The 15,529-nt window shown below is 39.9% G+C and overlaps 1 pseudogene; it reads right to left on the bottom strand.

Annotated features, from left to right (window-relative positions):
- Nucleotides 1-14,184: 14,184 nt before the first annotated feature.
- LOC115930732 (uncharacterized) lies at nucleotides 14,185-14,269 on the bottom strand (annotated as a pseudogene).
- Nucleotides 14,270-15,529: the final 1,260 nt, after the last annotated feature.

Raw genomic sequence — 15,529 nt, 5'->3', positions numbered from 1 at the left:
ATGCCTATGTCCTGAATGGTATTGCCTAGGTTTTCTTCTAGGGTTTTTATGGTTTTAGGTCTAACATGTAAGTCTTTAATCCATCTTGAATTAATTTTTGTATACGGTGTAAGGAAGGGATCCAGTTTCAGCTTTCTACATATGGCTAGCCAGTTTTCCCAGCACCACTTATTAAATAGGGAATCCTTTCCCCATTGCTTGTTTTTCTCAGGTTTGTCAAAGATCAGATGGTTGTAGATACGCAGCATTATTTCTGAGGGCTCTGTTCTGTTCCATTGATCTATATCTCTGTTTTGGTACCAGTACCATGCTGTTTTGATTACTGTAGCCTTGTAGTATAGTTTGAAGTCAGGTAGTGTGATGCCTCCAGCTTTGTTCTTTTGGCTTAGGATTGACTTGGCAATGCGGGCTCTTTTTTGGTTCCATATGAACTTTAAAGTAGTTTTTTCCAATTCTGTGAAGAAAGTCATTAGCAGCTTGATGGGGATGGCATTGGATCTATAAATTACCTTGGGTAGTATGGCCATTTTCATGATATTGATTCTTCCTACCCATGAGCATGGAATGTTCTTCCATTTGTTTGTATCCTCTTTTATTTCCTTGAGCAGTGGTTTGTAGTTCTCCTTGAAAAGGTCCTTCACATCCCTTGTAAGTTGGATTCCTAGGTATTTTATTCTCTTTGAAGCGATTGTGAATGGGAGTTCACTCATGATTTGGCTCTCTGTTTGTCTGTTATTGGTGTATAAGAATGCTTGTGATTTTTGCACATTGATTTTGTATCCTGAGACTTTGCTGAAGTTGCTTATCAGCTTAAGGAGATTTTGGGCTGAGACAATGGGGTTTTCTAGATATACAATCATGTCATCTGCAAACAGGGGCAATCTGACTTCCTCTTTTCCTAATTGAATACCCTTTATTTCCTTCTCCTGCCTAGTTGCCCTGGCCAGAACTTCCAACACTATGTTGAATAGGAGTAGTGAGAGAGGGCATCCCTGTCTTGTGCCAGTTTTCAAAGGGAATGCTTCCAGTTTTTGCCCATTCAGTATGATATTGGCTGTGGGTTTGTCATAGATAGCTCTTATTATTTTGAGATACGTCCCATCAATACCTAATTTATTGAGTTTTTAGCATGAAGGGTTGTTGAATTGTGTCAAAGGCCTTTTCTGCATCTATTGAGATAATCATGTGGTTTTTGTCTTTGGCTCTGTTTATATGCTGGATTACATTTATTGATTTGCGTATGTTGAACCAGTCTCGCATCCCAGGGATGAAGCCCACTTGATCATGGTGGATAAGCTTTTTGATGTGCTCCTGGATTCGGTTTGCCAGTATTTTATTGAGGATTTTTGCATTCATGTTCATCAAGGATATTGGTCTAAAATTCTCTTTTTTGGTTGCGTCTCTGCCAGACTTTGCTATCAGGATGATGCTGGCCTCATAAAATGAGTTAGGGAGGAGTCCCTCTTTTTCTATTGATTGAAATAGTTTCAGAAGGAATGGTACCAGCTCCTCCTTGTACCTCTGGTAGAATTCGGCTGTGAATTCATCTGGTCCCGGACATTTTTTGGTTGGTAAGCTATTGATTATTGCCACAATTTCAGAGCCTGTTATTGGTCTATTCAGAGATTCAACTTCTTCCTGGTTTAGTCTTGGGAGAGTTTATGTGTGGAGGAATTTATCCATTTCTTCTAAATTTTCTAGTTTATTTGCATAGAGGTGTTTGTAGTATTCTCTGATGGTACTTCGTATTTCTGTGGGATCGGTGGTGATATCCTCTTTATCATTTTTTATTGCATCTATTTGATTCTTCTCTCTTTTCTTCTTTATTAGTCTTGCTAGCGGTCTATCAATTTTGTTGATCCTTTCAAAAAACAAGCTCCTGGATTCATTAATTTTTTGAAGGGTTTTTTGTGTCTCTATTTCCTTCCGTTCTGCTCTGATTTTAGTTATTTCTTGCCTTCTGCTAGCTTTTGAATGTGTTTGCTCTTGCTTTTCTAGTTCTTTTAATTGTGATGTTAGGGTGTCAATTTTGGATCTTTCCTGCTTTCTCTTGTGGGCATTTAGTGCTATAAATTTCCCTCTACACACTGCTTTGAATGTGTCCCAGAGATTCTGGCATGTTGTGTCTTTGTTCTCTTTGGTTTCAAAGAACATCTTTATTTCTGCCTTCATTTTGTTATGTACTCAGTAGTCACTCAGGAGGAGGTTGTTCAGTTTCCATGTAGTTGAGCAGTTTTGAGTGAGTTTCTTAATTCAGAGTTCTAGTTTGATCGCACTGTGGTCTGAGAGACAGTTTGTTATAATTTCTGTTCTTTTACATTTGCTGAGGAGTGCTTTACTTCCAACTATGTGGTCGATTTTGGAATAGGTGTGGTGTGGTGCTGAAAAGAATGTATATTCTGTTGATTTGGGGTGGAGAGCTCTCTAGATGTCTATTAGGTGTGCTTGGTGCAGAGCTGAGTTCAATTCTTGGGTATCCTTGTTAACTTTCTGTCTCGTTGATCTGTCTAATGTTGACAGTGGGGTGTTAAAGTCTCCCATTATTAATGTGTGGGAGTCTAAGTCTCTTTGTAGGTCACTAAGGACTTGCCTTATGAATCTGGGTGCTCCTGTATTGGGTGCATATATATTTAGGATAGTTAGCTCTCCTTGTTGAATTGATCCCTTTACCATTATGTAATGGCCTTCTTTGTCTCTTTTGATCTTTGTTGGTTTAAAGTCTGTTTTATCAGAGACTAGGATTGCAACCCCTGCCTTTTTTTGTTTTCCATTTGCTTGGTAGATCTTCCTCCATCCCTTTATTTTGAGCCTATGTGTGTCTCTGCATGTAAGATGGGTTTCCTGAATACAGCACACTGATGGGTCTTGACTCTTTATCCAATTTGCCAGTCTGTGTCTTTTAATTGGAGCATTTAGCCCATTTACATTTAAAGTTAATATTGTTATGTGTGAATTTGGTCCTGTCATTATGATGTTAGCTGGTTATTTTGCTCTTCAGTTGATCCAGTTTCTTCCTAGCGTTGATGGTCTTTACATTTTGGCATGTTTTTGCAGTGGCTGGTACCGGTTGTTCCTTTCCATGTTTAGTGCTTCCTTCAGGAGCTCTTTTAGGGCAGGCCTGGTGGTGACAAAATCTCTCAGCATTTGCTTGTCTGTAAAGTATTTTATTTCTCCTTCACTTATGAAGCTTAGTTTGGCTGGATATGAAATTCTGGGTTGAAAATTCTTTTCTTTAAGAATGTTGAATATTGGCCCCCACTTTCTTCTGGCTTGTAGAGTTTCTGCTGAGAGATCAGCTGTTAGTCTGATGGGCTTCCCTTTGTGGGTAACCCGACCTTTCTCTCTGGCTGCCCTTAACATTTTTTCCTTCATTTCAACTTTGGTGAATCTGACAATTATGTGTCTTGCAGTTGCTCTTCTCGAGGAGTATCTTTGTGGTTTTCTTTGTATTTCCTGAATCTGAATGTTGGCCTGCCTTGCTAGATTGGGGAAGTTCTCCTGGATAATATCCTGCAGAGTGTTTTCCAACTTGGTTCCATTCTCCCCGTCACTTTCAGGTACACCAATCAGACATAGATTTGGTCTTTTCACATAGTCCCATATTTCTTGGAGGCTTTGTTCATTTCTTTTTATTCTTTTTTCTCTAAACTTCCCTTCTCCCTTCATTTCATTCATTTTGTCTTCCATCACTGATACCCTTTCTTCCAGTTGATCGCATCGGCTCCTGAGGCTTCTGCATTCTTCACGTAGTTCTCGAGCCTTGGCTTTCAGCTCCATCAGCTCCTTTAAGGACTTCTCTGCATTGGTTATTCTAGTTATCCATTCATCTAATTTTTTTTCAAAGTTTTTAACTTCTTTCCATTTGGTTTGAATTTCCTCCTGTAGCTCGGAGTAGTTTGATCATCTGAAACCTTCTTCTCTCAACTCGTCAAAGTCATTCTCCATCCAGCTTTGTTCCGTTGCTGGTGAGGAGCTGCGTTCCTTTGGAGGAGGAGAGGCGCTCTGCTTTTTAGAGTTTCCAGTTTTTCTGCTCTGTTTTTTCCCCATCTTTGTGGTTTTATCTAGTCTTGGTCTTTGACGATGGTGACGTACGGATGGGTTTTTGGTGTGGATGTCCTTTCTGTTTGTTAGTTTTCCTTCTAACAGACAGGACCCTCAGCTGCAGGTCTGTTGGAGTTTGCTAGAGGTCCACTCCAGACCCTGTTTGCCTGGGTATCAGCAGCGGTGGCTGCAGAACAGTGGTGGCTGTAGAACAGCAGATATTGGTGACCCGCAAATGCTGCTGCCTGATCATTCCTCTGGTAGTTTTGTCTCAGAGGAGTACCCCACCATGTGAGGTGTCAGTCTGCCTCTACGGGGGGGTGCCTCCCAGTTAGGCTCCTTGGGGGTCAGGGACCCAGTTGAGGAGGAAGTCTGCCCGTTCTCAGATCTCCAGCTGCATGCTGGGAGAACCACTCCTCTCTTCAGAGCTGTCAGACACGGACATTTAAGTCTGCAGAGGTTACTGCTCTCTTTTTGTTTGTCTGTGCCCTGCCCCCAGAGGTGGAGCCTACAGAGGCAGGCAGGCCTCCTTGAGCTGTGGTGGGCTCCACCCAGTTCGAGCTTCCTGGCTGCTTTGTTTACCTAATCAAGCCTTGGCAATGGCAGGCGCCCCTCCCCCAGCCTCACTGCCGCCTTGCAGTTTGATCTCAGACTGCCGTGCTAACAATCAGCGAGACTCCGTGGGCGTAGGACCCTCCGAGCCATGTGCGGGAGATAATCTCCTGGTGTGCCATTTTTTAAGCCCCTTGGAAAAGTGCAGTATTAGGGTGGGAGTGACCCGATTTTCCAGATGCCGTCTGTCACCCCTTTCTTTGACTAGGAAAGGGCACTCCCTGACCCCTCGCACTTCCCGAGTGAGGCAATGACTCACCCTGCTTCGGCTCGCGCACGGTGCACTGCACCCACTGTCCTGCACCCACTGTCTGGCACTCCCTAGTGAGATGAACCCGGTACCTCAGATGGAAATGCAGAAATCACCCATCTTCTGCATCGCTCAGGCTGGGAGCTGTAGACTGGAGCTGTTCCTATTCGGCCATCTTCGCTCCACCCCCGAAACTCTATTAAGATTTAGTGAATATGGCTTAAGGGATAAGTGATAGCCAAGATGTCTGAGCACATATATCTAGCTGACTGGGTGGTGGTGCCATTCATTGAGATAGAGAATACATAGAAAAAAGCAATTTTAAGGGATTGACTAGAAATCTTGGTTAGTTACCACAACAAAGCTGATGCATCTGACACAGGAATAGAGCCAAATTTTCCCTTCTTTGCAAAGAGTACCAGTGCCCCGAAAATACAGAGAAAAGACCTCATGCACCCCTTCTTCCACAGGTTGGAGGATGATCTCATGCTTAAAATGAAAGAACTATTCATTAATGGCAAAAACAGAGGCACCCGCCTCCAGGAAGCATATTAATTGTACAGTCACTGTCATAATATGAGAGACTTTGCCTTCTGCATCTGAAAATGCCTCTCCATGTGGGGACTCAAAATCCAGTATGACAGGTGGAGTAGAACCCAAAAGCACACACAACGGAATTGAGACATAAAAGGGAGGCATGAAAATTTTATGCCACGGAAGCTCCAGTAAAGAAAGAGTAATAGCAATCAAAGATCACTATATAAGATGATTAAACAGCCACTCATTATTTTCTCCCATTTGTATTAGAAAAGGGTGCTGATCTTCATGCTATTCACTGTCATCAATAAACCTCTTTTTCTTGTTTTCTATAACGAACTTGTGCTGCAAGTGTAATCACTGCCATTTGAATTAAAAATATGGCCACACCCTCAATAGGAATTACCTGTGGGTGGTGGTCACTGTGTGGAGTTGAATGGGAAAATGAGTTTGATAAACAGCTGGGCCTGCTGGACCAGTGCCTCATCTGTGACACTGCCATAGCCCAGCAGTATCTCTTTTTTTAATCTGTTTAGAGGAATATATTAGTCCAAGTCCCACTTGGAAATAGAAAACATCCTTCCTGTGGTTGAAGTAGATATAAGGGAAAATATTATGTAGAGTGTGGCACCTGACAAGACAGACACCCTCAGAAAAGTTGCCTGCAACTTTCACAAGCACAAAACAAAATACAAGCACAGTTCCCAGCTTGGTGGGTGCAGAAAACTTGCATCACATCATCCCCTGGGTGTCTTGAGTTTGCCAGAGCCCTAAGATTATCCAACAAGAAGCACCGAAATATATTAATTAAAAACACTAACTCTGGAGCCAGACAACCTGGTTCAAATTCCAATACTGCTACTCAACTTAGGCAAATTCCATATGTTCTTTGTGCCTCAGTTTCCTAATCTTTAAAAATGGAGATATAATAATCCACAAGACTCACAGGCTTCTGCGTTAAATGATTTAAAATGTAAAATGTGGCCGGGCACGGTGGCTCATGCCTGTAATCCCAGCACTTCGGGAGGCCGAGGCGGGTGGATCACGAGGTCAGGAGATCGAGACCGTCCTGGCTAACACAGTGAAACCCCGTCTCTACTAAAAATACAAAAAATTAGCCGGGCACGGTGGCAGACGCCTGTAGTCCCAGCTACTCAGGAAGCTAAGGCAGGAGAATGGCGTGAACCTGGGAGTGCAGTGAGCCAAGATAGCGCCACTGCACTCCGGCTTGGGAGAAAGAGTGAGACTCCGTCTCAAAAAAAATAATAAATAATAAAAAATAAAATTTAAAATGTAAAACAGAACACTCCCAGGTACTCAGTGAGAGTTGTTTACGCATTCCTGCTACTGGAAAAGGAGGTGGGGGACCCGAAAGGACCTGTTTAAAAATCAGCAGCAACACTGCCATCTAGAGTCCATCCTGAAGGGTTGTCATATGAACACACCATAGCCCAGGATCAGCCTCCTTCACGTGAAATCAACAATAGCAGTATAGAAGTCCGAGGCATGGTGCACAGTCTCCCACTAAGTTGAATAAACATTTTCCTTACCAAAAAGTTACCTAGTTGGGGGACGTTTTTCTCTATATTCTGGCCAAGAGCAGTCACTCTTATAACTTCCATACCTGCCAGAAGGCTGCATCTCTTTTGGCCTGTTTAAAATTTTGAATTCTGGAACCTAAAACTTTCGGATACCTCAAGTTGTGGAGAACATAAAGCATCACATTAAAATGTGTGGGGTATGGGACTAAACCTAAACTCAGACATGGAAACATAAAGGGTTTCTCTACTGCCTGCTGAATTTGGGGCCACTGTAGGTTTCTAACATAATAAATGGTATCTGGGAATTCCTTGCAATACAGGGCTACAATTTGATCTCCCTGGTCATTAGCAAAGTCCAAAAAAATGGCTCACAACTTGGACCTCTCTGAAAACTTGTGCTGTCCATGAGTTTGCTCTGAGCATCTGCTGTCTCCGCAAGCTTCATACCCAGATGACTTTGTGGCATGAGAGCTACTTTGTTTCCTACTTTGGAAAGTTTTTTTCTTTTTTTCCTGGTGAAAGTGCATTTATTACTATAATTTTTCAAGGGCAAACACATCCATGGCACCATGGAAGCTACCTGTGGTCCTATGTCACATACTCCTCCTCCCCACTAAGTTTACCTTATTTGATTTAATGTAACGCCTCCTCCACCCAAATTAAGGTTTCTAACCAAGGTGTTTAGGATTTTTCCTCTCCTCCATCTTCCTCAGCAACAAATACTTTGGGGAAACTTCAAGAAACACATCTTTAATAGGACAAAAGACCACAAGACATGATCTAAAAAACAAGTGCTTTTGAGGAATTCTCAACATAAAGAAGGGAAATCTGATTATTAAACAAATATCTCCATTCCATTCAATCCTCCAAAAGAATAATTCCTAGTCCTCAATATGCTTATCCATAAAATCTGGAGACCTGTAAAATGCAAAGCCTGCCACATGCCCCAAATCTTTTCATTGATTTTCCCTTCCAGACTTGACAATCGCGAACTATTATATACTCCCCTTCTTGACTAGTGGACAATAGAGTGTGAAAATTATACCATCCTGTATGTCCTGCATCACTACAAGTGGCTCCAGTACCTCAATGATGGAAGGTAATTGGGTCCAAAGTACATCCTTAAGTTAGTGAAGGCATTCTCCGAAACTCAGATTAGCACCACACCATGTACATAAACTGGGGCAAGGACCATGGGCACATGTCAGAGCCCACAAACAACTCCTTTGGTCATCATAGCTGGAACAACATCTGCCAGTCTCCAAAGTCAGCTTGGTCCACACCCAAAATTTTGACTACAGTTTGTTAACATATCTCACTGAACTAATTCCCCATCTATTGTTTCAAACACACACACACAACCCACAGAGGGAAAAACCTCTCCACTCCATTTAGGCAAGTAGAGATAATTTTTCTTTTTTTTTGTCATGCCATCACTACAAGTTGGTCCTATACACAACACTCTCACCATAACCATTCTCTTTATTAATACCTCTCAGGTCTCCCTTTTCCCACTTTATTCACTTTAGTTCTTGCATTAACAGAACCTATGCTTCATTTTTTTTAAGGAAGTCATAATGGATAATTCAGGAAATGTTCCAGGAACACAACTATCATAAAAATCAAGAATTATCTTTGAAGTTCTCCTCCAGAAAGAGTAGTAGCTAGAGAAGCAGTGCAATATCATGGTGAACTGCAAGGACTGTGGGGCCACATTCATGGTTTCAAATTTCAGCTCTGGCACTTATTAGCTGTTTGACTTTGGGAAAACTCCTTAACTTCCTTACGGCTGTTTCTTCATCCATCACATGGGGATATTAATGAGACTGCATCATAGATTTTTTTATGAGAATTATGAGTCTCGTTATATCTAAAGTGCCTAAAACAATGCCTGACACACAGAGAACATGATATAAGCGCTAGCTCATATTGTTGCTGACAACCACTGTGTTATGCTATCTCCTAAGGTAGAGAAGATAGGCTCTGGAGAAACAGACTTGGGTTTGAATCCTGACTCTGCCTCTCTCTAGCTGAATAGCCTCGGACAGGTTACTTATGAATATGATGACACCCACCTTATAGGTGTTTAATAGGATTAAACAAACAAACAAAAAAAACAAGTATACACTCCTCAAAAACCACTAGCAATTATTAGTATTAAAAAGTTTTCCCAAGATATAAGAGAAAGAAGGGCTAAACTAAAGCAAATAAAAATTTAAAAACTGAAACTGAAACCCACACAGTTTCTAACTTTGCAATTGCTTAAACTAGGGAGTTAACACTTAGAAAGAAAGCTAGGGATGGAGGAGAATGGGATAAGTAGTTATTAATGAAGTACAATGACAGCATTTCTAAAATCTCAGCCTCTTCCCCCATGGCTTCTAAGTAAATCCAAGCTATTCTCCTGTTCCAATATTCAAAATTGCCTGCTTATCACTATGCACCAAGAGAAACGCAATTGTGGATCCCAAATGACAATTCTAATACAAAGGTCCTGATTCTCAAAATGAACTTTTTAAAGTTATTCAGTCATTTAAAAAGTTTTACGTTGATACCATAGTGTAAAACTAAGTTAGGTTATCTAAATCACCTCTTTAATTTTACAGATAATGTCATTGAGAGCAATAGAGGCTGAAAAACTTACCTAAAGTTATACGACTAATAAATAGTGGAACTAAAGTTAAATTAACACAGATTTCTAATTCCTAATTTCACTATGTATGTAGGGTGCTTGCTTCTTTCTGTCTCTTTTTTTAATCATGTACCGGAAAGATGTTTCTCCTCTTTTATTGATTCATCTCTTTGGAATGTACATGTCTCTCTATCCCTGGGAAGGTGAAACAAGTACATACAGAAAGTAGAATTAAATGCAGGAACACAGAAAGTGGCCATGCTTCATTAAGAGCAAATGGAGTAAACCTATGTGTAGCAGAGCAGCGATTTTGCCATAGCTATCTGATTTTCCATCTTACAGAATCTGTGTATTCCTTGCTCATGTCTCATTAAAAGTTGCTGCTGGTTTGCTGGGGTAATTTTAAAAGTTTGGAAGATGAACTAAAGTTATTGCCCTACACATGAGGACTTAATCGCACTTGAGGTTCGTTGACCTATTTACTTCCCTCAAACATTTTGTGCCTATGATAATGAGAACTTGAAACAGACCCATAGTCAGTCGGAAAGACAGCATCATCTGCTTTTCAATTAAATTATCCAGCTCAACAATTTCTTATTTACACCAATGCTACAACCAGATGGAGGGGAGGACCTCTCACATCTATAGTTGACACTTTATTTTCTTTTCCAGATTCTAAGCTCTTACAATTTTCCTCATTTCAGTCTGCTGGGGGAAAATGTTCATTTTCTTATTTGAGAGACACAATTTTCTGGTAGGGGTAAAATATAAAGCCTTACTAAAGTAGACATCATTCTAAATGCTGTTTTTGAAACAAGCAACCTTAAAGATTTCATTATGACTGCTTTTCAGAGCAACTGAAATGCCTAATATACAAATTGCATTTTATCCATGCTATAAGCAAGGAAATAAAACTGTAAATGCAATGTTTTGTTTTCAAAATATACAGTTTAGAATCATGCAATTTTTTTACTAACAGAGACAATGCATTTTTTCATTGTTAAATTAGTATAGGCCATAGTGAGAACCAAATTCTCATAACAGTCTTATCTTTGTAATGTTAATATTGTGATACCTGCTAACCACCAGATGTGATACCATCGCACCATCTTGCTTATATTAACGGGTCCTCAACTGGCTTTCATGTCATGGCTCAAAGATGAAGGTACACGCTAATCAAAGGACTCTAAATTCCAGCCAAATAAAAAATCTATATCCTCTTATTGATTAAAAACTTGAAAAAAATGGAAATCAAAGAAAAAGAAGAATTTAGATAAAGGACGACCCAAGAAAACACCTTTAGTGAGACTCGCTTGAGAAGGCTTAATCTCGACTCAGATACTTTCCAGAACTTATTCTAGACTCCTCGCAGGATGCTAAGAGACTATGTGGGATATCAGGAAGTATGACTTCAATGAAAGCTCAAAGAAATTGCCTTTCTATCCTCAGATAGAATGTTTAGGCCCATTCAAACAGACATGAAGGCAGAGGCAGAACAATACAGAACTGCCAGTATAACTTAGTTTCAGATGCTCAACTTCATAAAGGATCTCAGTGGGTCTGAAGGCTCTCTAGATTTCTCAGGCCAATTCCATGACCAGAACAATCTTATAGATATTTCACATCCCATGTGCCTCCAATATAGCATCATCTTTGGTGCTACAAGCTGCCCTATTTTAACAATAAATGATATAAACCCCACATCTTTGGGACATCAAGATGGCCTGCTTTTTTATTACTGACTATTCTTTGAATGTCCAAGTCATTGGGGCTCATTGGGAGGAACTCCAATTAATGTGCGCAATTAAAAGAAACCAGCTAGACAAGAGCAAACAAATTCTGTGAAACCTTCATCTGATCAAAAGATTGCCTTCACAATGGTTCCTCAATAGTCTATCCAGTAGCAGTCACCCAGGAGACATAACCCTCTTCATCCTATAATAATAGGAATAGGTTTAAAGGGCATCAGGCAAAAGTCTCCTAGACCTCAGTGGTGTCAAAATTTTGATGTCTTCCAGGGACTTCATCGCCTAATCTGAGACTGACTGACTGACTGACTATACATACACACACTGACTACATATCTGACTACATATACTGACTGTATATACATACTATACTGACAATATACACACTATACTGACTATACATACACACTGACTATAATTGACTATATATGCACACACAAATAGACACACATATATATATATTCATTATAATTTAGATATATAGAAAGATTTATGAAGTTGTATTAGATATTTATCATATTTTCCTGCCCTACATCAAATCCCTCTTATTCACATAATAGCAGTTAGGGATATCTTGTCTTTCCCCATTCTGAGTTCATATAAATGGATCTACCCCTGGCTCTGAGCTTCCATATGCCTCAGGCCTTGTCCATTAGAGCATAACACCTGATGACCAGACGGATTTAATTTAGTAATGAGCATAACCCAAGCTACAGGGCCAAAGAAACTCAATCCCAGGGAAATTTAATTATAATTTTAGAAAACAAATTTTTGCCTTTAAAAGTAGGGAAAGTGGTAGTGGAGGAAAAGTGGCTGGTTAATCCACCTGAAATGAAGCTGATGCGGAAGGAAGGAAAAAAAAAGCTGAGAGGTAAAGATAAACTAAACTTTGAGGACTTTGTTTTAGTTTTAAAATACAGCTCTGCCAGAAGACTGACCTATGCCTAGAATTTTCTATTATATGAGTCAGCAAACTCTTTTTTTCCCTTTAAGTCAGATCATATTACATGCAATGAAGAGTCCTCACTACGATATTTTATTAAACCTCTTTAGCTTCATTCAAGCCTTACTTTTCAGATGAATCATAGTGCAAGCTTTTCAAAGAAAGCTAACTTTATTAATGAGTATCTTGTAAATAGATACACACAGACATATACTGTAAGTGTGGGTAATCTATCTTTCTTCCCAAGAAAGAAATGGAGTAATAATCTGAATATCAGTTAGAGAATTGGATTTTTTAATATCTTAAATTCAACCGAAAAGGGTACTTTGAAACAAATCTGAAAATTTTCAAAATATCTTTAAAATTTTTGATATCAAGCCATAGAATATCTTTCTGATGATAATAAGGCACATCTGAATTTTGGTAGAAAAACATAAAAAATCAGAAGACTATACATTAAACAATAACAGCTTTATTCAAAACATGTAAGACTTCCACAAGGGCTGTTTTGCTTTATAGTATGACAAGTGCTACCTTGTTGGCATTCTAAAGTGAACGGTGATGTGGAGAAAGGCAGTCCTTTCCATTCTAAAAAGGAAAATATTTGCATCTACTCTAATAATTTTCTGTCAAGTTAAGAAAAAGGACTGTTCTCATTCTTTGTGTTCTCCCCAAAGCAGGCACAGAATATGTAGGAAATGAAAAAAAAATGTTTAGAAGAGCTCGTTTTCATGCACTACGGATTCTAACCTTGTCTCCAAGAGCCAAGGTTGATGCATCCCATGCCAAATTAAATCTAAGACGTATGCAGTAATGAAAAGGGTAGCGTTCCATGAAAAATTTCACTTTTCAGTTAAAGTACCTAGCGTTTATTAAATATGCAAAAATTACAATGTCAATATAACTGCACAAATTAGGGTTTTCTTTTTAAATGTTTAAGCACTGCAAAGAATGAAACAGCTGAAGACTTTCACAGCTTGTTACCTGTATCTTTTTCTCAAAAAACCTGCACTAATAAATAGGCCATACACTTCCCAAAGATAAGGGATTGTTGTTCATATCCCAGTGAGCAGTTTACTGAATACATTTGAACAAATTGTCTTTGTTCAATGACCCTGACTAATTCTCCTGCTAGTTGGATCAGCGTGACAAACCTTGGTACCCTGTGATTCATAAGCATTCATATTTTTGAGCTGGTATATCCTCTCCATGCAGCTGATCATTGAGCACAAAGATGTTTTATATTAGAATAACATGTACCTTATTTTTTAAAACTGAGATCTGCAAAGGCTTAAGGAAGCTGAGGCAACAATATAAAAGATCTGAAATAAACATGTATTTGAATACTGTACCAATAACTGATTTTTTTTCTTCTTAAATTACTTTTTCTGATAACAGTCAATAAGTTTCAGTAGGAAAATGCAGAAAACACAGAAAAATATACAGAATAAAAATCGCCTGTAATTCCTACAGGTGATTTTGAGAATTAATTTTAGAATTAATTTCAAAAATATTAAAGTTCTAAAAACTTCAAATTCTTCCAAAAATTTTTAAATCTAGGGTGAAGAAATCTTTCCAGGCATTTTTTTATTGTTCCTTTTTTTCTTCCAAATTTTATTTTAACTTCAGGAGTACATGGGCAGGATGTGCAGTTTGGTACTTAGGTTAATGTGTGCCATGATGGTTTGCTGCACAGATCATCCCGTCACCTAGGTACTAAACCCAGCATCCATTAGTTCTTTTTCCTGATGCTCTCTCTCCTTCCAGCCCTGACCCTCCAACAGGCAAAATATGGAAATAAATAAAGACCCTTTTTTTGAAAATTTAGATTATATGCTAAATACTATTTTGTACTCTTTGAGGTTTTTTTTTGTAATTCATGTCAGACAGGTAATGTGCAGACATGGTAACAGAGTTTGAAGGAGGCACATCTCACACATGAAAATCCAACATCATGCTTAACATTCTTTGTTTTTTATAGTACATGTATCATGAACATTTCTTTACATCATTAATTATAAAATATGATCACTAACAACCTATAAGAATTTACTGACCTTTTCATTTAAAAATACTTTTATTGGTTTACTAGAGGGAAGATATCAGGAGACAAGGCTGATGTGTAGCTTCCACTTGGACAGAAAGAACAGCATGTGGAGACTCACACCATGGACTTTTACTCCAGAAACAGCAGCAGGAGCATACCAGGAAGACTGAAAGAAATAACAGATCCTTTGAAAGAAGCAGCAGGCCACTGCAAATGCTGCAAGATAGGCAAAAAACGGAGTTCACAAAGTGTGAAAGGGGAATACCTGCCTCTAAACACATCCCCACTGGGGAACCTGAAAATCCAGATTACAGGAGAAGGATTTAACCTTACCTGGAGCTGCAATGGATTTAGTGTGAAATACAAAAGTAGCAGCAGCAGTGGAAAGAGCATCGTATGCACTCCCATTCTCCAGCTCAAGCCCAGGGAAGCCATCCCTGACTGTATTTCACAGGAGCCCTTGGGGAAAGCAGCCAACAGAATGTGGGAGGGGTCACAGGGTAAAAGAAGCTTCCAACTGAACTTTGTAGTAATTTTGGCTGGGCGCAAACTCTTGTGAGCAAAATCCGGAGGTGAGGGGAACTGCTGCAGAAAGAAGAGCAGGAGTCTAGCAGACAAGGTGGGCAGATGGGCAGGGGCATGGCCTGAAAGCCATGCTGCTTTCTCAGTGGGGAAACTTACAGCATGGGGCTAGCTCTGAGTCCCACTCTGCAGGCTGCCTGGAGATAAGCTTGTGTCTGTTAGAGGTGGGAGCAAGACCAGCCATGCCAATTGTGTGAGAGCTGGGTGAGGCCTAGTGCTACCAGCTTTCCCCACTTCCCTGGTGACAGAGGCAGCCATAATCCCTCTTCATAATAACCCCATTGGCCTGAGAATCACTCCCCATTCCTTGTAGTGGCCATGGCAAGCCCTACCCAAGGAGAATCTGCCTAACCCCGCCCCCTGCTGATGATATTTCTCTACTTGCCCTGATAGATCACAGAAGACATAAACTCCTGAGAGCTTTATGACCTTGCCTGTCACCTGAGAAACCCAAATTCTTATCCTTGCCAACTTAGGGCAAGCTTATATTCCCCTTCTACTACCAAGCTAGTGCTTTCTCAAAAGCTCCACCTCCTGGCAGGAGGCCAACCAACTCAGGAACTCAGGACATTACTGAAACTCATGACAAAACACCC

This window comes from Gorilla gorilla, chromosome 15 (genome assembly GCF_029281585.2).
Source record: "Gorilla gorilla gorilla isolate KB3781 chromosome 15, NHGRI_mGorGor1-v2.1_pri, whole genome shotgun sequence".
Lineage (NCBI taxonomy): Eukaryota > Metazoa > Chordata > Mammalia > Primates > Hominidae > Gorilla > Gorilla gorilla.
This window is presented reverse-complemented; position numbering and strand designations above follow the sequence as displayed.